Below are 25,572 nucleotides of genomic sequence, written 5' to 3'. Positions count from 1 at the left end.
GGGCTCGCCTCACGCACAGAGCACGATGCAAGGCATCAACGTTTAGAAAGCCCTAAATGAAGCCACAATGTGTGAAAGCATGCACATGGGTGAACCGGAGCTTGTTTCCTCCCCACAAACCAGGGTTCAAAGGATTGCACACCAAAGAGTAGGAGGTAGGTCATCATGGACAGCTGCATTCTGAGAAGTTGTTTTAGTCATAGGACCCCTTGATTGACAGGGAGTTTGAATGGAATTCAAAGGATGGCGATTAGAAAACTGACAGTTGGGAACAGACAGCTGAATTAGAGCTGTTAATGGGCAGAGTTGGAGACAGCGAAGTGAGCTGCAAGCTGTCTGTAAAGGATTCTCTTCTGGCATGAGAGGAACACACTGGTTTAGGATCAGGAAGGATCCATAACCAGTTACAAAGGGAAATAGCTCTAGCGTTGAGAGGGTGATCCCTAAGTGTTTAATGGGAAATAATTCTAGTGAAATGAGTGATCCCAGGCCAGTTTCAAAAAGAAAACTAGGAAATTGTGTTTATGTTCCTAACTCCTCCAACTTAAGAACTACTGTTTGAAGAAGCTTATATTTATGAAACAAATAATGACTGCCAAGAGAAATCAATCTCAGTATTTAATAAAAGTATCAACACTTGTCTGTGAATCACCTTAGTTACATCTTGAATTACCAAAATAACTCCTGTATATAACCATATTAAGTTATATAAACTGCAACACCCAGTTTGGGAATTACTAACCTAACCTATTAGAAAGTTTGATTAATCTGTGCACAATTAAAAGTTAAACCAAACCAGACAGGTCTCTCCTAGACCAACAGTGGAGTACCAATACTCTTATACCCAGCATCCCTCTTCTTGACTTTCTGCAGTGTTACCCTTGTCACCCTTGTATGCATCAAAGCACAATGTTTCAGTTCCTACCACCCTTCTTGGATATACCTGTCCATCTCTTGTAGCTCATTCTGCTTCATTTTCTGTTCACTCACCTTCCAAATTCCCTCCTCCCCACAATATTGCTCATACACATACAGCCCCTTTTCAACACACACTCTCACTGAGCCATTTCCTCTGCAACCTGAGGAAATCATAACCCCCCTTCTCCTTTACAGTGAAGTGAGACCTACAATTCAGAAATCCTTGTTTACAGACCTACTGGCTTGTGTTCATTTATCCGCTGTACACTGATTTCCTGCATTCCCTCTCTGTTAGGACAGTCCTTTCTGACTCCTATGAGTCATTCTGGGAGTTCACAGAACCTGCAAAGAAACAGCTGCACCCCTTCCTCACTGCATTTCTATTCTGCTGCACAGATTCTATAACCTCAGGAATTATCCTTCCAGGGGCTGGAAGGAGCTGCTGGAGTGGCTAGGAACACAAAAACTCCAGGCATGCATGGTTGTATTCAGGCCATTATGCTTATCCATTCAAAACTTTCTGCACTGCCCTGCAAGCTCTCATTTGAGAACCACTGTGCCTTAGTAAAGTGAAGGGGGACCATAACTTGGGCAGCACCCACATCCAGCAAAACAAACTCCATGTACTCAGCAGCTTCTGTTAAGAAACAGGATTTATATGAGATAGGCAAGGCTCTGATAATCTTAGGCTGGTCATTGATTTGATTGTTTTAAACCTGATCAAGTTGCCATTCTGTCACTTGATGCTGAAAAAGCTTTTGACAAAAATACTGGAAATGTATCTTTGCTACACTGACTACATTTTTTCCTAATGGATTTTTAAAGTGGATTAGAATTCTCTATTCCTCTCTCAGATCCAGGGTGCTGACTAATGGCATATATTCTACATCATTTCCTCTTGAGAGGGGTACCAGACAGGGCTGGCTTCTTTCTCCTCTTATTTTTGATCTGTGTCTGGAAACTAGCTTGTGCCATCAGACAAAATAGTAATATGCATTGCCTTGTACATAACTCTTTGAAATTTAAAATTATTTCTTATGTATATGATCTTCTATTCTTTGTTTTGGAACCTTCCATTCCTGCATTAATGAATATGAGTAATATCTTTGGAGACTTGTCTGGATATTCAACCAACTGGGCAAAATCTGACAGGACTATGATGATGAGTTTTTGTAATTTTCTAAGGTGAGGTTTAGATATGACTCATCAACTTCTGTTGAACGGCAGTATTTACAGTTGCAACATATGTTGGAATCTAAATATGGCCCTGCGGCATGACGTGTCCCAGAGTCCCCTGTACTCCTGGAAACTCTAATTGAATCAATGCAGAAAATGAAACCTATATTTGTTTACAAATACCTATAATATTTGTTCACAAATACCTATAATATTTGGTTACAAATATTTGATGTTAATAAAGATGATATGCAGATTCTTAGGAATGAATGGAATAAGGAGCTATATCGGCTTTTTTGCCAAAGCAAAGAGATATGGCCTTAAAGTTTATACCCACTCTCTCTGCGGAACCTAAGTGTGGAGTTGTTCAGGAAAAAATATGTTTAGGATACACTGGACACCACAGCAACTCTTTAGAAAAGGACGGAGTAAAATGTAACTGTTGGTGTTGTAATCACAGGACGCGTCCCTTTAACATGTGCATTGGGCATATCCAGTCATTTGGTTTTTTCTGGGAGGAAGTTATTACTTATATCAGTTTTGTATTAGAATGTTCAATGGTTTTTGAGGATGCTTATGTACTTGTAAACTATCTGCCTGTCTCTTGGGAGACTAAACAATGGTCAACAAAAATAGACCCTCGGTGCTCTTACTACAGCCAAAATGCTCTTATTACAACATTGTAGAGATAAATGTCCACCTCCAGTAAATCAATGGATTGAGGATCTTAGAACTTTATCATTATTTGAACGTATGACATATAGATATTTGGAAATATTTCATAAAAATGTGTGTCAATCTGCCACCACTGTTGTTAGATTTTTGTCTCTACTTTATATATGCCTTTTAAAAACATTTTTATTTAGTTGCTGGTTTTTGAGGTTTTTTCCTTTTTTTGAAAGAAATAAAAAATACTTTAAAAAGAAACAGAAGCTTGCCCTACTCACTCCTGCTATTTGATAAGCTTATTTTGGAATTCAGCTCGTGACATAGTACAAACTTTTATCACCGTTGAATTTTAAAAATTAAGACATGCCCCTTTGTGTACATACAAACAAATCCCTGGGATTGGTTCTAGCAAACATTATACCCACCATGTGCTATACAGTTTATTTTGATAATCTTCATGACAGAAACCATATCTTTAAAAAAGGGAAAAGGAGTTTCTAATGCTTTGCAATTTTATTGTTCACAGTACAAGGCCTGTCACTTTTTTCTGATTTAGCTAGTGCAGCAATTTAACATCAGGTGGGGCCATAATATCTCCTTTCTAGTTAGCAGCATGCATTTATAAGTGGTCCTGGTAGCTTAAACAGGGCAATTTGCAAATCTAACAGCTCATTCCTGAGCCTTGCAGCCAGGGACAACACAGCTGAGGCGCCACCAGGGCATCTCCAAAGAGGTATCCCAGCTGCCACAAGGCTTAAAAAGCATTTTAAAAAGTTTTAAAAGGAAAAACCTGGTGCAGCAACGCTGTTGTTCAAGGGGGCATCCCCAGGCTGGAGGGGCTTTGGAAGCTGACTACCATCAGCTCCACCCCAGGGAACAAGCCTCCACGTTGGCGCCACATCTCTCTTCTGGAATTTTAGGTTCTGGAGAGACTGTGGCATCGAAGGAGAAACATGTAGCTCCATGGCGCTGATGGAACTGTCCCCACAGCCAGCGTAAGTGCCTCTTATTCTGCCTCCAGACCACAAGAGTTTCAAGTATAAGCTTTTGAGACTCAAAGCTCCCTTTGTCAGACACCAATAGTATTGTCTAACTCAAAGGGTTCTCAATGTAGTACCCACCAACACTTTTCCTGGTGCCCACCAAATGTTTTTAGAAAGTGGATGGGGCTCTTTCCCAGCAGAACTTCTGATTACCCACTGAAGATTGTATTGACTGTGCAGATTAAAATAACTCTTTTTAAGTGGCACCTGCCACCACAGTGTAGGTTTACTCTTTCTCACTCCTCTTTCCCAGTGTATTTTTTTTAATTGCCTCTCTTCTTCCCACACTTGGGCTTCCTCTGTGTCGTTGACTCTGCCTCCTCACAGCTCTCACAGCTATTTTGTGGCTTGACTCCGCCTCCTGCTGCAGCCATTTCTGGTACTACTTATCACCTTGCTTCAGAATTCCAAAGGTGCCCATAGGTTCAGGAAGGCTGGGGACCCACGGTCTAGCCCATGCAGAGAAAAATCTTCAGGAAAACATATTTGATGGGTATCACCACAAAGACACAATTAGTTATTGCCCAGGTGTACAGCATGAGGCCCACCAACACCTGCAGCTCCTTCCATCAATTCAGTGACTCAGAAGGCATTGCTGGCCTCCTTGCTCCTTTTGGTTTCAGCTTTGAATAGAGGCCAGCTCAGCAGTGTCGATAAAGCAGCACGGCAAGAGGCAACTCTTAGGGAAGCTGCTGAGAGGCAATGCGTCCTGGGACTTTTCCCCCCTTTAAAAAACTAACAAAGGAGGGAGCCATATTTCAGATAGTGAAACTGAGAGCTGGTTGAAGGGTTAAATCCCCTCTCCCCTTTCTGTACAACCATTAGGCAAATTGAATGAGCCTGAAATGTATCTATGGAATGAGGAGCAGATCTTCATATTGCCTGTTTGTGCCTTAAGTGTTGCTAAATCCCCATTATTATAAACCTTGAACAAGATAGGATGATGACATGGGGTGATGTCATACTGTTCATAATGCAGCCCCCTTAGTTCCAAACAAGGTCAATTCTGGCCCAAGTAACTCTTTGACTTGTACACCCCTGGCTTATGGTATGCCCCACTGAATCCAGCTTCATCTGGATTGTTTAAGCAACTCCTGGGTGATTTACAAACTTCCCTATGCATACAACTTCCACTGACATGCACCAGATAGCCAGAGATGTATTACATTTCATAACAAGTAGCTGCATGACAGGTTAAACTTGTTCGCATTCAAGCAACTGCATGGAGCACCAGAACAGCAGGGGCTGGCAAATCAAGAGGAGACAACAGCAGAAATGCACCGCCACTTGTATCTGCCACCTCTATCAAAGGCAGGGGGCAGAGGAAGGTGTTTCCTTTGCAGCCACCTTGTATGCTGCAACATACAGCAGACAGGATAGCAACAATGGAGAAGACATGCATTCCTCTCTTCATGTCTGCTGCCACCTTGGATAGCCTCACCTCAAGTGGTTGCTACCTCTGTGCATCCTGTGCAGCCCACCCTGAAGGCATTTCCTTTGCAGCACATGTCTTCTCTCCCATCTGCTGTCTTGAATCCAACCAAGGCTTCAGAGGACAGCATTTCCTCAGGTCTTGCTGGAGAAGGGCAGCACGGGAGGAAAGCATCTGGAGGGGTTCACTGGCTTAATCCATCTCTGAGAACACAGGCCAATCCAAAAAGCAAGCTTCTTCATCCAAGTAATACTAGGAAATTCTTCATTACTGCATGGACTGTTAAATTTTTGCTTTGTCTTACATTGTTAAAACATGGGAACCTTGCCAGAAAAGACACTGCTAGTTGAGACACTAAAAACATTCTGTTCTCTATTTATCTGTTTTTAAAAAAATGTGAAATGTTTTTAAAAAACCATCCAGGGAATATTCTGCTTACCTATCAAGAGGTAATCACCATGCTGGGGGTATTAATAGCTTACAGTACTGGCATACTCACCTTGACAGCTAATACTATTGCAGAAAAAGCAAGCAGGCAGTAATTAGAATTGGGTGTGACTGAAACATGTCAAGATTAGTACTGAGTCAAAGAGATACAATGGTTATTGCAGGAATAGCTACTTGGAGCAAAGTGCAGAAAGAAGTAGTGACAGATTTACACTTTTATTTCACTTAAACTCTTGCCAAAGGAAGAAAAGAGGCAGTCAGAGACAAGTCACCTGCTCTCTTATCAATGACCTACTTAATCTTGCTGCATATGACAGTAACTCTTCACCCTCCACCTTGATATTTGTGCCACTAATGGCAGGTGCTTTTATTACAGCCTCTCTAGTGCTGGCGTTCCTAGAAAGGCAGCAGATGCTTTAAAGCTTACCTAGATCACTTAGGTGATACACTGGGGTTTCAGATGATTTATCTTCAACTGTAAGACTCTTTATGCTGGCAAGCAGAGCTGTCTCAGGATGTTGTGTCAAGATAAAGTACTTCTTCCTCTTGTCCTTTTTGGTAGGGTGGTGGTGGCAATATCTAGTTTAGCTGAACTACAATTTTGCTAAACTGGTAACTGGGTCTCTTCTGTTGCTGGACAATTTCCCAATGGATAACTCCCTGGCTGGCCAGCAGAAAACAAACTTAAAAGTTCCTTCAGGATAGGCAAGGGGCCACACACTCACACGCTTCCTCCAGAAGCCCAGGCAGCTTCTCCACAAGCAAAGGGCAGGATGAAAGCACTTTACAGAAAGATAAGGTTACCAAAAAACTGAGATCAAATCTCCCATTTCAACTCTTATAGCTTCTAATATTTTCATGTGATATTCTAAGTATGGCTATATATACATTTGGACACCATTCTTGAATCATAAGATCACCACATTTAAATAATCATTAAGTAGAAATTCTTGATTCTGTATCTAGACTTCCAAGGCTACCTACCATGTCTGAAAAACAATCAGAGTAGAACATAAAGGTCTTCACACAGATTCTATATAGTTGATTTAGGATCAAGGCAATTTCATTGTACCCAATCCTTTAAATTCAATCTGGAAAATTATTTCTGTTTTAGGCATAAATTTAATTTGCTTAGAAGTCAGGACCAGATTATTCAGGCACCACAGTCACAGTTAAGCAAGCTTGAAAGTGGTTTAAATTTAAAATATAAACCTACACTAGAAATTTTACCAGACTCCCCACTCCTTTCTGCCCCCAGCTTGCAATGCTTTCAAATTTCATACAGAATTACCATTTGTTTCTACCAATCCATAACAGTATTGCACATGTGCAATAAACACAACTACATCTCACTCAAGGGCAAAATAAGTAGGCCAAGATTAGGAAAGAGGAACTGTCAGACCTACTAACCAAGGATGCTTCTGAACTCTCTCTATACTGTCCAGAGCCTACCAAAGAATCAGGGTACAAAGATTTATGTACAAGACAGCAACAAAGTTATTGGGTGACTTATGAATATTAGAAAAAGTGGGTAACATAAGCAGTATTATGTGCAGAACACTAGGGCATGCCAGTGCACTAAAACAATTGTGTAGGGTGCATACTTATTATAGATTTTGAGATCTTCTGTGTGGCTCTTCCTAATAAAAGGCTTGCAATGTCCAGTGTTTGAGCTGCAGATGATTAACATGTTATGATCAACGTGTTTATTATCAGTAACACTGTACAGTTAGTTTCACAAGGGGCATTTCTGATAGTGGCTTTTTGTTGCTATCTTACTCTGAAATTTGATATAGTTTGGCTCTTCAATTGTAACAGGCTGCAGACCCCTGGCTCTCAGAAGCAGCAAGACAATTTTTTTTCTCTTGCAGCCTTTGGTTTTATAGTTTATCCCACACTATCCATCAACTATCCTATCCATCAATTAAGAGACCATGAAGATATCAACTGCAGAACAGCTGAATTCCTTCTCACTCTGGTCTTGCAACAGGCATGAATAGGCACTTACCATACCAATTTCCACTTTAGCCTGTATTTGATGAAAGTAACAGAAAAATCTATCTTTGTCATAGCTGGCTCAAAGTGATACTCCAGCCTGTTTGCAAACAAGTAAACGCAAACTGCTAAGACCTACAGCACCAGCACAAATTGTGGTTCAGGAAAATTAACCGTGCCTCATTTCTCATTACTTATTCACTTGCCTTCTCAGTCACATTAACTACAGAGCTATCCCATCCAGTACACCCACACTCAACAAAGGGGGGGTTCCCTCCCTCGCTTATCTGCTTAAACTATTGATCATGCCAAGTGTGTGAAAGGTTAACTTTGTAGCAGACATGCAAGAAACAACTTGTCTTGAACAAACAGAACTTCTCAGGGTACCTACAGTGAAGACAATTACAGGCTCTGCAGAAAACATTAACAATGTACACACCAAGGAAAATTAACGAAGTACCCATGTCCTGGCTCTTTTCCATAAAAGTGTTTTATGTTGCTGAACTAGTATTCTGAAGTTGTTTTACAGATCTGGGGAGGGGGGAAATGTCTCAGTATTCACATGATATGAAGTAGTAGTAAGAACAGAATGAAAATTATTATTAAAGGGGAGAATAAATAGCTCTCCGTGGCACAGAAATCCACCCCACAAAAATATTTATGCGTAAGGAAGTTTCAATACACAAAGCATGCCAGTTTTAAAATGCCTCCACAATTATGTGAACTATGATTGTTCATTTTTTCAGGTTAATTTTGCATCCACTGAAATGCAGAAGAGAAAGCACTGTGCTTGCAGCTGTGAATGTTAACCAGTTTCTTTCTTTTTTCATTTGGATTCTTTCGCAATAATCCAACATATCTATTTTATAGGTTAAGTGCACTGACAAAGACTACCAAACAATCACCTGCAGGTCCCTTTGATAACATGCTGTTTTAAGTCTAAAGAGTCTTTTATGTGGTCTAGAAATGGTAAGGACTATTAGTAAAGATTATTATTTTTGACTCAAAATATAAAATTAAATAGAAATTCCGACAAAGAAACACCATACACAGATTTAATGGTGCCAAAGCAAATTAAGACTGCATATTTATCAGCTGCACAAAATCAGACTCAGTACCTATATAGAGAACTGAAGAACATCTTTTGTGCACCCGCTCTGTGTGTGTGTGTGTGTGTGTGTGTGTGTGTGTGTGTGTGTGTGTGTGAAAAAAAGTGGGTCTTTTCTATGGAAGGCCACGACAGAAACTGTATAAAAAGAAATCATACATTCAAAGCTGACAGCTTTAACAAATGTAACCCTTACCTCTGTTTTCAAAGATTAAACATTTCACACACACCCTCACAATTTCTCTTTTTCATCTGAGCTAGATGAGACAGTGAGTCTGGAGCCACTAACTGGTTGGATGAGGCTAACAAACTCCATTCAGATAAGATGTTGCGACTGTTTGTGGGAACTCTGCCTGTCCAGGGGGGTGGTGTTCAGCCTGATAGGATGGGGCTGCACTTTCTGTTAAAGAAGCAAAACTGCAGTTTCAGAATACTTGCACATTCAGCTTGGACTCTGTATATTCACATGGCACCTATGACATCCCCTATCCTAAAAAAAAGAAAATGGGGCCGAGTCCCAGAAAATTTACGTGTGTGTGTAAATTAGTGTCAGGGCATATGCACCATGAAGTACACATTTCCCAGCGCTGATTTCCCCCTCCCCAAACTGGCCCACACAACACAGATAGAATACAATGATACTTGTAATCCTGCACTATACTGCTCAGGCTCATAGTGAGATAAGTGGCTGCATTCACACTTAACCCTAAACCCCAGCAGTCAGTGCTCAAGGGCAATTTCACTGGGACACCAAACTGCCAAGATCCAGACCTAAGTGAGAAAGCTGAAGCTTGGCAGTGCTGTACTACTGCACTTTGGGAAAGACTTCTAGACGTTATCCCTGCCCAGTCTTCATGATTCCGTATGATTCCTCAGCTTGTTCTTCTTTATACTCCCCAATGCCCATATTTTTGAATTTGATGAAGAAGGAAATACTTAATTGCTTTTCCTTTTAACAATGCCTGGGGACTTTTCCTTATTAAATTTGAAGTTCACTGTAATATAATGCTGTTCCTTCAAGATAAAAAACACATTTTAAAATACATTAACAGTACAATCCTATGCAGAGTTACTTCTGTCTGAGCCCATCAATTTCAATGGGCTTAGACAACAATGAGCTTAAACTCTGCATAGGACTGTACTGCTAATCGACCATGAAGCCAGACAATCAACCAAAAATCTCATCAGCTAACAAGCATATACAATATTTGAGCCATATAATGTCTACAGTCAAAAGAACTCCCTTAAGCAACCCAGTAATGGCTTGCTTGAATAAAATGTTCTTTTACTGATTGAAGAATGTGTGGACAGAGGCAAGGAAAGTACATAATGGCCAAATTATAATCCAAATGGAGAAAAGAGCAGACTGATCGGTGACTGGCTGTAGTTTTAGCAGCCAGGGAGTTCCCCAGCCACAGTGAGGGCTGTAGCTTCAGTAATCTCCCATGCAGCTGCAGGGGCACAGCAGGCTGCCAAAGGTGGGCAGGGCTAAGTAAGCGGCATTTATCCTGATCAGTCTTTGCAGCAAACCCCAGAAAAGTTGAATGGCACAATAACACCAGGAAACAGTTGCAGCACCATATCTGGGCTGGCAATGCTGCAACCATGGCTGTGAAATTCTCAAACTATTTTACTGTGCAACTCTTCAATATTCTACTACTTGCACGGGAATTTGATATTTTTCATAATATTTATTGGTGGCTGACAAAATTGTCAAAACTGAATTACCAACTGGCTGAGAGAACACATTGTGGAAGTTAAAAGGGAAAAAAATCTTCCAATGGTAGCAAATAAGTTGTATTAGTAAGCAGGTCTAACTTGAGTGAATTTTAGGAAAGGAAAACATATGGGCTCCATTGAATACTAATTTGAACAGTAACAACGGATAATGGGCTAGTCAGCTAGTTCCTATCTTAAAAGTATATTCACAGGTGTCTGAAGTGCTACTGTAACAAAATGCAGGTGATGGAAATGGAAGAGATGCTGGAGCAAATCGAGATGTGCTTTTCTTTTTAAACACATAACAAGAAATAAAATAAAAAAGAAGTAAAAATTCCTTCTTTTGTTTTCTACAAAAGAGCTACTTGCATCTAACAGCTACTGAGTTTTATTCCAGCAGTCTTCAAACATCACAACCACTAACTGTCCTAAACACCTCCATACTGTTTCTAGATGTTAAAGCATGCAGTAATGAAAATGGGCTTTGTGGGGGGAAATATGCAAACATTAACAGCACTTTCATAGTGAAGATACTGAGAGACTGAGCACAACATTCATTGGCACTGACTCAAGTGAGAACCTTTCAAATAGCAATTAAGGAAGCTCAAATACCCTATTCCAATGATATTCACTCCTCTTTTGTTCCCTAGTCAGCCCTAATTTTTGGATTTTCCATTTTAGTTTGTCGTGGTGTTTTCAAAGCATTCTTTTGCAATGTTTACATGTTTAACTTTTCCACCTCCTAGAAAAGGTCAAGAAAATCTAAGACCTTTTGCAGCCAAATTTCTTTAATTGGTATAATATAAAGCCCACTTGAGAAATGTTTTTGGCAGAGTATCCTAAACTCTTAGTTGCTAAAAAAAAAAAGGCCTCAAATACAGTGTCTTATTTATCCCTCCCTACTAGGAAGGTTTAATATCTTTCAGTATATAAAAGGTCACATTATTTTCAGTTTCTGGTCTAAGTCCAAATTTTGTCATTTTCAGTGGCTAGCATTTGTATACACTAGTGATGGAGAAGCTCAACATTTAAGGCTCAATGCAACCATGATAAAAATCAAGCTGAATGTGTGTTTTAAAGAAATAAAGTCAACTAACATTGAACTTATGAAGTAATCTAGTACTTGAAAAACTGGATTTCACTAAACAAACCATTAAACCTATACATTAAAAAAGCTGGCTAAAAGTAAAAGACTGAATTTTTGATTTGCACAGCTGAATAATGCAGCCAATTGAAACAGACCAGAAATTATATACATTTCCACCACCATCCTAAACAAGTTTACTTAAAAGTAAATCCCATGGATTCAGTGAAACTTCCTAGAATTCATAGATTAAGACTTGACCCTAAACTATACAAAAATAGCTAATAAATACACAGCAGCTACAGAATCAATTGACAATTACATCATAAGGAGAAGTGCAAGACCTATTTTTTAAAAGATTTGATTTAGTTTAGATTTCAAATTTGAAATTTTGGATGCCATGAGGCCCTTGCATTTGGATATATATATTTATGGCCATACATCGCATTTTAGTAATCCTGAGCAGGGACTCAGCCCTCTATCAGAAGCCATCCAACTTTAGTATGCCATCATTTGCAATACATGGCTTGATTCATGTCTCATTACTTATTTTTTGCACACACATAAAATCTCAGGCTACTGGTGAGGTGATCACCTGAAAATGTTAGTTTTAAAGAGAGAGACTGATACTCATGCAGGCTTGATGCTGGCTTCTAACACTTGAAATATTTCCCAGTCTTGATATATTCTCCCCTAGTTGTTATGCAGAACAGTAAACAATATTTCAAATTCCTAACCGACAGTATGCATTCATCCGAGAACTACAGAGGATAAAACTTTTTTTCGGTTGGGAAGGAAGAAGGAACAGGGGAAAGAAGTTCAGGAAGATGCTAAGTTCAAAGAAAAGAGCCACAGACAAAAATACAGAACAGGATACAGGAACAGAATTAATATGGATGTCAGGCAGAGAAGACACATGTTAAAAAATTAAACAGTTGTGAGAATAAAGAGGAAGAGAATGTGGGGACAAAGGGGACAGAACTGCAACACAAGTGTGAGGCAGTGAGGTGAGGGGTGACACTTCTTCATTCAGCAACATGTACTCCAGGATACGGCAGAAGAGAATGCTGCTATGGTCTGCTTTGTGTTGTTCCACAGTGCAGCAAATCAGCCTCTCCACACACAAACACCCCTCATAGTGTGGCATTGTGCTTTCCTAGTTAAGCTTTTCTTAATGTGCTCAAGAGTTATGTGAACATGGGAAGATGCTTTATACTACTGGTCAATCTAGCTCAGCACTGTCTACTGTGGCACCCATTTTCCAGCGCTTCAGACAGAGCAAGGGCTTTTGCAATTTATACTTCCATGATCCTTTAGGATGCAAAGGATCTGAACCTGGGACATTTTGCGCATGAAGCACTGAGCCAAAAAGGAATTTAGACAGGTGCCAGCCAAGACTTGAATTCCAGTCACAACATGGGCAACTTTATATGATACCTGTGAATCACTCCTGTAGCTGTGTTATTACTACTACAGCATGAAACGTCTCCCACCTAATAATAACGCTTTCCACAGCTACTGATTATTCTTGGTGAGCAATTTGTCACTTACTGCCTGTACAAAAAAAAATGCATTTTTGTTACTTTTTTTGCTTAATGTTATTGATCTGTTTTTGCTCTTTTGTTAATAATTGCAAGCGTTGGGTTTTATTTTTTTAAGCAGAAACATAGGGCACAAAATGTTTTCAGTACCCAAGGTCCAACTTCGTTAGAACTACCAATCATGTCTGGAAAGGACAAATTAGTAAAGCCTCAGAGTGGAAGAATTCAATATCCAGCTACAGAGCAGCCAGACACTTGGTATTTTTCCAGCTTGGTAAATACTCAATTATAATTTAACTAAAGGATGGTCTATGTGCAATCTATAGTCAAACACAATCCCCTGCTTACTACCCCCTATATTGTCTCAAACCTGAGGATACTACCAAATGTTTAGCCTGAAAAAATAACAGCTTGCTACCCTCACTGTGGAGGACTGAACTAAGTTTGCTATCATTGTATGCTACAAATATTACTAAATATTTATGCCTACTGGTTAAGGCTGCATATGCTATATTACCATCAAGTGTTTTATTTTTATAGGTTTCATCTTCTGTCTGCTGAGTAGTAATGCTCTGATGGCCCTTCTGGTGGCCATGCATTATTTTAAAAACTCGAAGTCACAGCAGGAAAAGAGTAACAGGGACACCTAGAGTGGACAGTAGTTTTTACTTAAGCTTTTGAAAAGTAAACAATCTACTACTAAGTTTAACTGTCACAAAGCTCTGTTGATTATTTAGGTTTATCACATGTTAGCGTGGTTCAATATCCAGCACATCAATTTCTGGCCATTACCATGCCACTCAATTGTTCCATGAGCAAAATAGCTGTCCACACATAAAGTTGGTAAACGAGGGAAGAGGAGAGGGGTTTCTGTTCAGTCAGCTTATCTTAAACTATTACTGTAACACTAAAACTTTTCCTCTGCATCAGATAAATCCCTCAGGTGAAATCTTTGGTAAGCCACAAATGCATGACAAAATCCTTATTTTAATTGCAGCAATTAATAAGGAGGCAGAGGAGGAGGTAGAGTTGGTTTTTATATGCCCACTTTCTCTACCTTTTTTAAGGAGAATCAAACCAGCTTACAATTGCCTTCCCTTCCTCTCCCCACAACAAACACCTTGTGAGGTAGCTGGGGCTGAGAGAGTTCGCAGAGAACTGTGACTATTCCAAGGTCACCCAGCTGGCTTCATGTGTAGGAGTGGGGGAACCAACCCAGTTCACCAGATTAGAGTCCACTGCTCATGTGGAGGAGCAAGGAATCAAAACCGGTTCTCCAGATTAGAGTTCGCTGCTCTTATCCACTGCACCATGCTGGCTCCCTACAATATAACATTTTCACATCCCATACAGGAACCTGTTTTAACAATTCCCATGTGGACATCACCTTTTTAAAAAGAACAGAAGCATTCAAAATACAGTAGAATTATGTAGTAAGATTGTCAATGCTCAAAAATGAAAGAGGTTTGAAACCTCCTATTCTATTGAAACATCTTATACATCAACTGGATTTGGCATTTAAAATATTTCTATGCCACTTTTCATCATTAAATAAACTCAAGGCAGTTTACATGTAACAAAATCATATTATACACTTTGAGCCACAAACCAGTCAACTATAAACTTTCCAAATATAAAAGGTGATAGTATAAGATCTTTAGAATCTACCATTAAGAAACTCTCTACATGTTAAACCTGTTAAACACTCTCTGGAACACTCATGGTGAAGTGCTACAATATTGTTCACCCAGTAAATTGTCCTAAACAGTACTGTAGCAGGTATTATTGTTGCTTCCCACCACTACGATTTGCTCTTTTAAGGGACAAAAAGGACAGTGTTGAGGAATATAGGAAATACAATCACTGACCCCAATGAGTAATACAATAGGTTGGATCCAGATTATCCTGGGTGCAAGTAGAAACCGTGGATCCATGATTGTCTCAAATTTATCATTAGAGCTGCAGCCTCCTGACTAGCATCCAACTTTCCAAGTAGCACAGGAGACTGAAGATGGACAAGGGGAGACAGGAAAGATTTGTTCTGTGAGCAAATCTTGTGAGTTTTTTTAAACCCAAACTTATTTTATTTATGCAGCCATTTTATTTTATTTATTTTATAGTCCCTCTTTCTCACAGAGACTCAAGAAGGATTACAAAGTATATTAGAAGTATTAGAAATATGTTAAACAATGCAGAAAATGGTATTACATAAATCTAAAATCAAAGCAGAGAGAGTAGGATAATACATACAGCAATTATGTACATGATGCTTGACAGAGTAAAAGATGACAGATTTTTGCCTTGAGGAACTTATGTAAAGTTTTACATAAAGGGAAACAAAGAGAGAAGGGGTGGGAAGGTGGTTGGGACACCAAGGAAGATCATGTTTATTTCACAAGTAAGGCTAATGTCAAACCAAAGATGCAACAGCTACCAAACCTATATATTCATGGCAAAAATAAATGCTTGCATAGCACTTCAGACAAATGTAGTAAATGCAACTTCCTACATGGAAATGAAGTCTATTTATGAAAACCTGATCTTGTGAAGAGGCCCTAATTACAAAAGCAAAGCCTGCTATACCTGCTCAAATGAATGTATCTTTGTAATACAGATTATATTATTTATATGTCTAAATTTAGCAAACCTCAAGGCCATAATTTGTTACGACAAGTTCAGGGCAACAAGATTAGAATCACAGAGTTGGAAGGGGCCATACAGGCCATCTAGTACAATCCCCTGCTCAATGCAGGATCAGGCTAGAGCATCCCTGACAAGTGTTTGTCCAGCCTCTGCTTAAAGACTGCCAGCGAGGGGTATCTTACTACCTCCCTAGGTAGCTAGTTCCACTGTCAAACAACTGTTATTGCAAAAAGTTTTTTTCTAATATCCAGCTGGTACCTTTCCGCCCACAATTTAAACCCGTTTCCTCTTCTGCAAACAGGAACAGTTCCCTGTCCTCCTCTAAGTGACAGCCCTTCAAATACTTAAAAGAGAGCAATCATGTCCCCCCTCAACCTCCTCTTCTCCAGACTAAACACTCCCAACTCCCTCAGCCTTTCCTCATAGGCTTAGTCTCCAGGCCCTTGATCATCCTCGTCGCTCTCCTCTGCACCCACTCGATTCTGTCCACATCTATTTTAAAGTGAGGCCTCCAGAACTGCACACAATACTCCAGGTGTGGCCTGACCAATCCAGAGTACAACGGAACTATGACATCTTGTAATTTGGATGTTATGCCTCTATTGATGCACCCCAAGATCGCATTAGCATTTTTTGTCACTGCATCATATTGGCTGCTCATATTTAACTTACAGTCCACCCGTACCCTAAGATCTTGTTCACACACACTGCTACCCAGAAGTGTATCCCCCATCCAGTATGCATGTCCCTCATTTTTGTTACCCAGATGTAGACCTTGGCACTTATCATTGTTGAATTGCATCTTGTTCACATCCACCCACTTTTCCAGTGGAAATTTTAAATTGTGGTCTTTTATGTGTTTTTTATATAGTTTATTTATATCGTAAGCCACTTTGAGTTCTGTAAGGTAGAAAAGCAGCTAATAAATGTTTTAAATAAATATGTTTCAGTAATTCAAATATTGAACATGATACTCAACTTAAGTACATTTAATTTAAAATATAAAACAGAATGGTTTAACTAAAAAGCATTTCAATTATGAACTCTCATATAAATCCACAATAAAATAAAATGTGAACTGTGTAATCTTAATCAGGTTTACTTAGAAACCTAGTGCAGTGAATTCTATGGGACTTACTCCAAGGAAAGTGTTCTTAAGTGTAAATTATAAATACATTAATAGGTGAAATGGGACAGTATATATGTATAATTTGTTTTATAAAGACATTTTTTTATAAATCATGTGAAAAACCTGAATGAGAAGCAATTTGAGTCCAACCTGTCAAACTGAAGACAACAAGAATTTTGAGTTAGGAGCCAGCGAATTGTAGTGGTTAAGAGCAGCTGTCTCTAATCTGGAGAACCAGTTAGATTCCCCACTCTTCCACATGAAGCCTGCTGGATGACCTTGGGCTAATCACAGTTCTAACTCTCTTAGGCCCACCTACCTCAAAAGGTGCCTGTTGGGGGGGGGGGAGGCAATTGTAAGACACTTTGAGAATCTTTACAGTAGAGAAAAACAGGGTGTGAAAACCAACTATTCTTCTTTAATAACAACTAATTTCTCAAAGAGACGGTCACCATGATCTCATCATTTTGGTTAGTTAATCATCCTGGCAAATAAAACAGCCTTTTTTTTTTTAGATAACCTGAAAGTCTGGACTAAGTCTTCATCTAACATTCCTACATTCACTATGAGCTACTTAAAATCATGCATTCTCAGAATGTTTAAGATTAGTTCTGTAGTTCTCAAAACTGAAGCAACTGTTGGCATTAGAAAACTTGTTAAAAGTATTCTTTAGCTCCTGAATTTTTCTGCACACTCGACACTCCTGATTTTCTTGGCAGTCAATCCACAAGCACTGGAATTGGTTGGCTCATGGTTCTTCAGCACGTTTGTACTCCCTCTGTGTTTTCACAGTTGTGGAGTCAGTTTATTCCCCCCTCCCCACATGTGCCATTAATAATCAGGATTTTCAAGGGAGGGTGCTGTCATCATCAGTGGTGTCATTGGTGGTGTCACAGCACCCCCTTTTAATCTTTTATGCATTCTTATATTGATAAATCAATATACTATTGTAATGATAGGTTTAGCAAGTTCTCTGAATTCCCAGCTTTCATTTAGAAAAAACAAAAAGTCTCTAGTTCCTTCCCTTGTGATGATATAAAGAAAAAGGCATAGCTTCACAATGGAAAGGACTAAAGACTTATTTTTTTTAAATGAAAGCTGGGAATACAGAGAACCTGCTAATTCAGAGAATCTGCTAAACCTATCATTACAACACTATTTTAATACACTGATATTTTAGTGCCTTTAAAAAAAAATCAAAAATAAAACCACTCTTCTCTGGGGGGGGGAGTAGTTTGATGATGATGACAGTTACATCATTGAAAAGTGGGCTGGAGCTGGGTGGGCTAGACAAAGAAAACCAACAGAAACATTATGCACAAGAAAAAGGGCAACTCAAAATCAGCTTCCAGAAAAAGACTGGGGTAACAGTAGTCTCACAAGAATCAATAAGAAAAAAAAACAGGGAAAAAAGAAAAAGCAATAAACAAAAAAAGCAAAAACTAAAGGCAAAAAAATGCACGCGTAAATCAGAGGACCAGAACCAATGAAGAAAAAAACATGAGGAAAAGCCCTTTCAGAAAGGGAAAGATTTAACTAAGCCTGGCAGTTGTCTCTCAAGCCACATTATCTATCTCACAAAGGAGAACTATCAGAACAATTAAGGGACATAGGTGCTCTCTATGCCCACTGGTAACTGACTGATTTATTCATCACTGTTCTGCAACAACTAACCTCTCTCACATTCTAAAAACAATGAGACTCTATAATCATATCATGTACTGTAACAGTGTTTCCTGCCTTTTCAAGGGATGTAGAGCCATTCAGTAATTAATTTCTTCATTAAAAAACCTGCCGTTAATTGTTTTCAGAGATTCTGGTTTGCAAGAAGAATCCTGATGACCAAAATTAAATATATAATGTTCTTTGAGCAATGGATCTCTGAAGAAACTGCTACAAAGCCGTACTAAAATGTCACTGTACTGTGGCTTACACTTTCAGCCTCAATAAGGTAATGCTTTTGTATTCTTAATATTTCTCACAATACATAAAATATCATGGGGGTGAGATTCAACCAACACATTTAATTGAAATGCACAATTGTAATAATATTCAGCTCTTTTTATAACACCTGCACCTCTTTTTATATCACTAATCCAACATTCAGGCTAAATTAGCCCCCACCCAACTCCTAGGAGACAGTTGCTACTATACCATCTAAAATGCCAGCTGATATTTATTGCTCATTTTAATGATACGATAACTACACATGAATAATGTGGTGTAAGGGTAAGTCATCTGCCCTACACTGTGGCTTGATCATATTACCAGAAATTCTAGGAGAGAATAGCAACACCCTCAGCCTCCATCCTCTCTCAGACAGAACTCTGTTGCTTTAGCCCCATGGCAAGTTGTTTGGAAGAAAAGGCAGAATCACTATCTTTGACATACATGCTACTCAGGCCATAGCCTTTTTAAAAAGCCTGACTGAACGGCTGCATTGACCTCAACAGCATCCATACTCCCAGGAATTCCATCAGCAGTTTTTGGCATCAGTTTGAAACCTGTTAGCCTTAAAGCCTAAAATTTTCACATTAAATTCATTATCAGAATGATTTCATGTGTTATTCTGATATTGCGGTTCAAGAGATAACATAGTCATAATCCCTGATTAATATTGTTACATATAATCATAACTGGTGAACAAGGCCACATGGTTGTGAAAACAGATCATTATTTAAAACACTAATTAGTAAGATCAGTGGCCAACAAGTTATCCAATAGGGTTATCAGAAAATGCCCTATGCAAAGGGAATGTCATACTGCCCTCTGAATGTTACTGGAACTTCGGGGGGAAATGGTACCATGTGTTTTCAGCAGTTACAGCAAAACCACATTCAGATGTTAAAACCAAAAAGCAGAGGTTAGTTAATCTTGGGCCCAAACCTGGCAAATTGCGATACTTGTGGGCTACTCCTTATGCCAGGGCTTGAAAAATTCCAGGTGACAAGTCGCCATGGTGCCTACGATTTTCAGTAGTGATTTCATTTAAGTGCCTTGCAGTAAAAGTACAAACTTATCATTTCACATCAAAATATGTTTTGCTGTATGACAAAAATACATGTGCATGAAGCTCTTGCCATTGCTTGTTTATATGAACTTTACACAATTCAGTGGTGGTAGATGAATTCATGGTTTAACCAGTTGCTTTCTAGACTGGCTCAAATATTCAATTAAACAGAGCTTTCTAAAGCAAAACAGAGCTTTCTAAAGCAATAACAAAGTTATAAGAAATTGGGCAGAAGTTAGGTTATAGGTAGGTGCAAATGTTTTGTTGTGGTAATGACAAATATGGATACCCTATGTTTATATACTACAACAATTTTGTCACAGCTGTAATAAAATTATGAGACATTGTGACGAGTTTAGAATTAGGTTTTGTGGTAGCAATAATTTGTCAAGGCCTGCCCATGCCACATGTTTGGAGCATGATCCAAGTTGTCCTGCTTTTGGAAGTCTTTGACCTATCTCCAATTGACCTAACTCCAATTTATTAGAATTTAGCTCTATTCAGACGTCATGCTTGTTCAGGACATCTGAATAGAGCCCAATTCTAATGTTACTGAAACATCCTCTAATACATGCCAAAGCTCACTTCTCCCCTCCCATGAAAATTCATATCTAGAAAGCCATACTATCTTGATTCATAAAGAACATCAGAAATCAAACACATTTCACCAGTCCAAAAGAGAGACAAAGACCTCTCTCATGTTATCAGCACAGGAATCCAGCTGTCTCAAATAAGGCTAATGTGGGGAAATGTTCTTTAAAGACTTACAAGATTTCCAAAAGGGCCACAACAGATAATGTCCTCAACTCCCATGAATCAGTATGCACCTCCCTAAATGATGGGAGAAATGGTCCACCTGTTCTATACTGCTAACCAGAGAGCTGCAGTGAAGAAACACAGTTCTGGTAGAAGAAAGACCACACACAGCTAAAGCAGAGTTGTGGTCCTGAACCAGTATTTAGAAGCCATAGCCAAATGAATGGTAACAAACAAGCTGGCACTGAATCAAAACAAGATGAAGAAGGTGCTGGTAAGAAAGCCAATGTGTTTTTTTTTGAGAACCTGGATAACTGATAATGTGATTGTCCTTGTCAAAGCAAGTAAAACAGCTTGGGTTTTTTAGACCCAGGCTTGCTTTTTGAAGAAAAGGTGACTGTGGTTGCTAAACATGCTTTATTACATCTCCATCTTGTACATAAAGTCTCACCCCTTCCTACATAGCTTGCTGTGGTCATCCATGAATCAATAACATTTACATTTGACTACTACAAAAATATCTGTGTGAAGCTGCTGCCTGAAGACAAGTAAGAAGTTTTAGTTGGTGCAGGATGATCAGTCTGTGTTACAGCAGCTTAACTGGCTATCCATTTACTTCTGGGTTCTATTAAGGCATAAACTTTTAAAAATCTATTGCCTGGGACCCACAGATCTCTGAAACACATACCTTAAGTCAAAACTACCACTGTCAAAATTGTGGGTGTAAAAAACAGGGTCTTTTGGGTGGTTATGCCTGCCCTATGGAACCAGATCCTATAGGTTTGGGATGTCACTATTTAGTTTTCCATAAACATTGCAAAACTTTTTTTTTAAGCAAGGTTCTAAACAGTGGGCACAGGGACTTAATTAGGATAGCCATTTCTAAATGACTTTTTTGTTTTTGTAAGATACTGATTATGTTTAAATGCTACTTGGATCCGACGAGCTGAATTTTTATTGGAATACATCTTTTGCCATACTGCGAGCCACCTCTAGCACAAGGAAAAGGCAGCACTTAAACAAACAAATACTGATCTAGAAGGATGAATGGGCACATTCCTAAATCCACAAACTGCAAAGTAAGCTGTTACCAAACCAGACCCCACAAAACAGGAACAAGGCAAACCCCCTTTCCACTCAAGGCTCTTAACCTTCACGCTCAAAAGAAGAAGAAAAAACACCTACAAAGTAGGCTCACTTCTTTTTTAAAACACAGAAGATATACCGGACCGTCAAGAAAAGAGGAGTGGTCTTTTGAATGTTTAGCTACCCTAGGAGACCGTTGTCAACAAGAAACGCGCCCTGCCAGGCCCCGCCAAGGGAGGAAGACGCCCCTTCCCCCAGCAAGAGAAGCGCTCGACGTCAACAAACGTGGCGAGGCAGCCGCCGAGGCAAACCCTCCGCTGACATTTCAGCAGCCACTTAAGCCAAGGGAGCTGCCCAGCCGAAACCGCAGTCAGGGCGGACGTTTCTTCGCGCCAGCCTTCCACGGAGACCTCGTAGGCTCCGCACGCCGAGGCACGGCTCCCCTCCCACGCCCGTTCCAGCCTCGCTTCTTCTACCGAACTCGCCCCGGGGACCCGCTCGAACGGCCGGCCGCTTTCCCTCCGCCGGGACCCCCTCTACGATCGCTGCTGGGGGAGGGAGCGGGAGCCCCCCGCTCCCCCTCCGCCGCCGACAGTCCCCGGCTCGCCGCCCCTCCCGACCCAAACGAGAGCGGCTCTCCCAACCCGGAGGCTCCCGGGCCAGGCCGAGGAAGCGACCGCGGAGCGAAGGGAACCCCCGAAGGGAGCGGAGGCGCCGGGGAGAGAGCTGCGGGGGGCGGCGGCGGCGCCAGGAGAGATCCGCACTCACTTTCTTCATGAGGCCAAACCGCCTGCGGGGGGCCGGAGACAGCAGCCCCCAGTCCTCGCCTGCCTGGTCGTCGTGGTCTAACCGGAGCGCCCGTCCCAAGAGCGGCAGCCAGGCCTCGCTCTGGGCCGGACTCTGCCCAGGACAACTTCCGAGGCCAGGCGGGCAACTCCTTCCGGAGCAGGGGAGGGGAGCTCGGCGAGCGCCGGTCTCCCTCGCGACGGGGCTCCTCGCTCGTTCGCCCTGCCCAGCAGGAGGGAGGGGAAGAGGCAGGCAGCCACCCGCCGCCGAGGCCTCGCCTCCGGGGGCGCCGCCTTTCGCCGTTGCCACGCAACGCCTGAGATTTGTGTGGGGATTTTCACCGTTTTGAAATCACAGCATTGGGGTTGGGGGAGAGAGGAAAGGGACGGCTTTCGTGGGAGGAGGGAAAGGCGGTCCGAACTGGAGTGGCGCGTCACCAGCAGGCGCTTTTAAAGCAACAGGCTTAGGCTCGCGGGCAAAAGCCGGTTATGCGCGAGAAAGAGCGCTGATGGCGTTCGGGGACCGGGTCTCCGCGGCCGGCCAGCGCTCGGTTTACAAAGGGCCTTGAAGGCGCGAAGCTGCATTTCCCCTTCATATTTTACAACAACAAACTCTCCACCGAAAGCTCAGCGGGCGACGTCGTTTTAGCCCCCTGTACGTACGCAAGAACTTTTAAAAAATGCCGGCTAAATTATATACCCTGTTTAAAACATGTAGGCTAAGAGATGTGTGGAAAATCTGAGCCAATCGCTAAGATACTCGGGTTTCCCTTAAAATTGGCGCGCCACGCACTATCCAGATGTATTGTCCGCTTCATTCGTGGCTTCTGGATAATTAAATGCCATTGCATACAGATCCAATGCACAGTGGTGTTTATCTCCAAGCGCACAATCCCGTCGGTGCAGCTCTAAGGATACTTCTCTGGGAGCATAGTTTCTCCCTCCATTTTATTCCCCACAACAACCACCTGAGGTAGATCACGACGGGTAGCCATGTTAGTCAATAGCAGTAGAAAAGAGCAAGAGTCCAGTAGCACCTTAAAGACTAACAAAATTTCTGGCAGGGTATGAGCTTTGAGCCACAGCTCATTTCTTCAGTATTTGAAGGTCTCTGACACCTTCTTTGGGAGTTTATGTAATCTGATTATTTGCAATGCAAATCAAGAGCAATGTGAATGTTTGCTTTTAATGTTCAAACACTAAGACATTATTTCACAATTTTTCTTGTTTGCTGTATGTTTCCAGTTCCCAAATTGTTTTACCCTCCTCTCATTCATAAGGTCTAGGGTTAGAGGCACAGGGCTCTTCCATGGCACATAGTTCATCAGTTTTCTCCCTTAAAAATGTTGTTTGGCTATGCTGTAATCACATCCAGGTCAGATTATGGTAATACACTCTGCATAGGTCTGCCTTTGAAAATGGTCTGGAAACTTCAATTGGTCCGTAATGTGGCAGTCAGATTATTTGTTGGGAGCTAGATACAGGGATCATATCACCCTGCGCTGAAAGAGCTACACTGGCTGCCCAAGAGTTTCCAGGCACAATTCAAGGTACTGATTCTTACTTTTAAGACCCTAAATGGCTAAGGGTTAGGGTAATGGACTTCCTCCAACTGTACTGTCCACCCCACCAGTGCAGATCATCTGTACCCCTTCCTGCAGAGGTGAGGGGGTGGCGACTAGAAACACTGTCTTTCCAGTGGTAGTGCCTTGCCTTTGGAATGCCTCCCTCCCTAAGGCTCACTTGGGGCTTGCCTTACTTTCCTTTAGAGGCCAGGGCAGAACACATTTAACCAAGGGGCATTATCATGTTTACCTGTTTTGAGCTTGGTTTCTGGCCTGAGGCCTGTTTCCATGATATCGTTTTAGGCTAATCAGTGTTTGTTTTATGCCCTGACTTGTTTTTAATGGCTTGGCTTGTTTTTAATGGCCTTGTTTTATTATTTCACTTGTAAATAGGGTTGTCAACCACCAGGTAGTAGCTGGAGATCTCCTGCTATTACAACTGATCTCCAGCTGATAGAAATCAGTTCACCAGGAGAAAATGGCTACTTTGGCAATTGGACTCTATAGCATTGAGGTCCCCCCTCCCCAAACCCCTCCCCAAAAACCTCCCACCGGTTGCAAAGAGGGACCTGGCAACCTTACTTGTAAACGTCTTGAGAGGCATTTTCTAAATAAATAAAGCATTTGAAGTTGCCAAAGAAAGACATGTAGAAGAAGAGTTGGTTTTTATAGTCCACTTTTCTCTACCTTTAAATAGTCTCAAAGAGGCTTACTGTCACCTTTCTTCCCCCCCCCCCCACTACAGGGACCTTGTGAGGTAGGTGGGGCTGAGAGAGTTCTGAGAGAACTGTGACTAGTCTACTGTAGCAATGGAAATGTAGTCAGGTTTCAGTTTCAAGAAACATCCGGTGAAACTTCAGAGTTTTAATATTAATATGATTTTGGTTCATCCAATTTATTGAAGGACATATAAAATTAATGCCATTCAAAATTACATAGGTGTGTTCATTTAATACTATCTACAATCTGGAAATAAAATCTAACACTTAATCAGAAGTTAATTTCAAATTTATCAGCTAGGATTTTGGTTAATCTCCTCACAAAATTCTTATTTTTAAAACAACAAGAATAATTACTTCAATTAATTGTGCCACATCTAATTTCATATAACATTTATAATACAAATCTCAGCACCACTTATTTTTGCTGTTGCTATTTTTAAAGATTTTAAAGTACGTTTTCTTAAATTTGAATTGATTCAAGTAATCTGCCTGTTGTCTTATATTTTGATCCTCATAGTTTACTCAGAAGTAAATTCAGTGACATCAGAAGGACTTAGTCCCAAGTAAGTATGCTCAGCACTGCAGCCTTAAATTGCTCATGTATGTGAGTCTGTGTGGTTGGGGCCTACATTAGCTTCCCTTTCTCCCAAGGCATCTCAATCTTGACCTGTCATGCCCCTATTATTCCAGTCCTTGCACTCTTATAAGAAAGAACTGCTATTGTGTGGTGCTTTTGTGATGGAG

The 25,572-nt window shown here is 40.7% G+C and overlaps 1 protein-coding gene across 1 annotated transcript in view; it reads right to left on the bottom strand.

Moving 5' to 3' along the window:
* FRS2 (fibroblast growth factor receptor substrate 2) overlaps positions 1-22,556 on the bottom strand; it is a 48,022-nt gene extending 25,466 nt beyond the window's left edge. Inside the window, exon 1 of the mRNA XM_056846256.1 lies at positions 22,525-22,556. The gene's annotated coding sequence lies outside the window, so the exon portion shown is untranslated. The remainder of the gene's footprint in view (positions 1-22,524) is intronic.
* Between the last annotated feature and the right edge of the window lie 3,016 nt (positions 22,557-25,572).

The sequence above is a fragment of the Euleptes europaea genome, chromosome 3 (assembly GCF_029931775.1).
Source record: "Euleptes europaea isolate rEulEur1 chromosome 3, rEulEur1.hap1, whole genome shotgun sequence".
Classification (NCBI taxonomy): domain Eukaryota; kingdom Metazoa; phylum Chordata; class Lepidosauria; order Squamata; family Sphaerodactylidae; genus Euleptes; species Euleptes europaea.
Note: the sequence above shows the minus strand (reverse complement) of the source record. Positions and strands in the feature narration are given on the sequence as shown.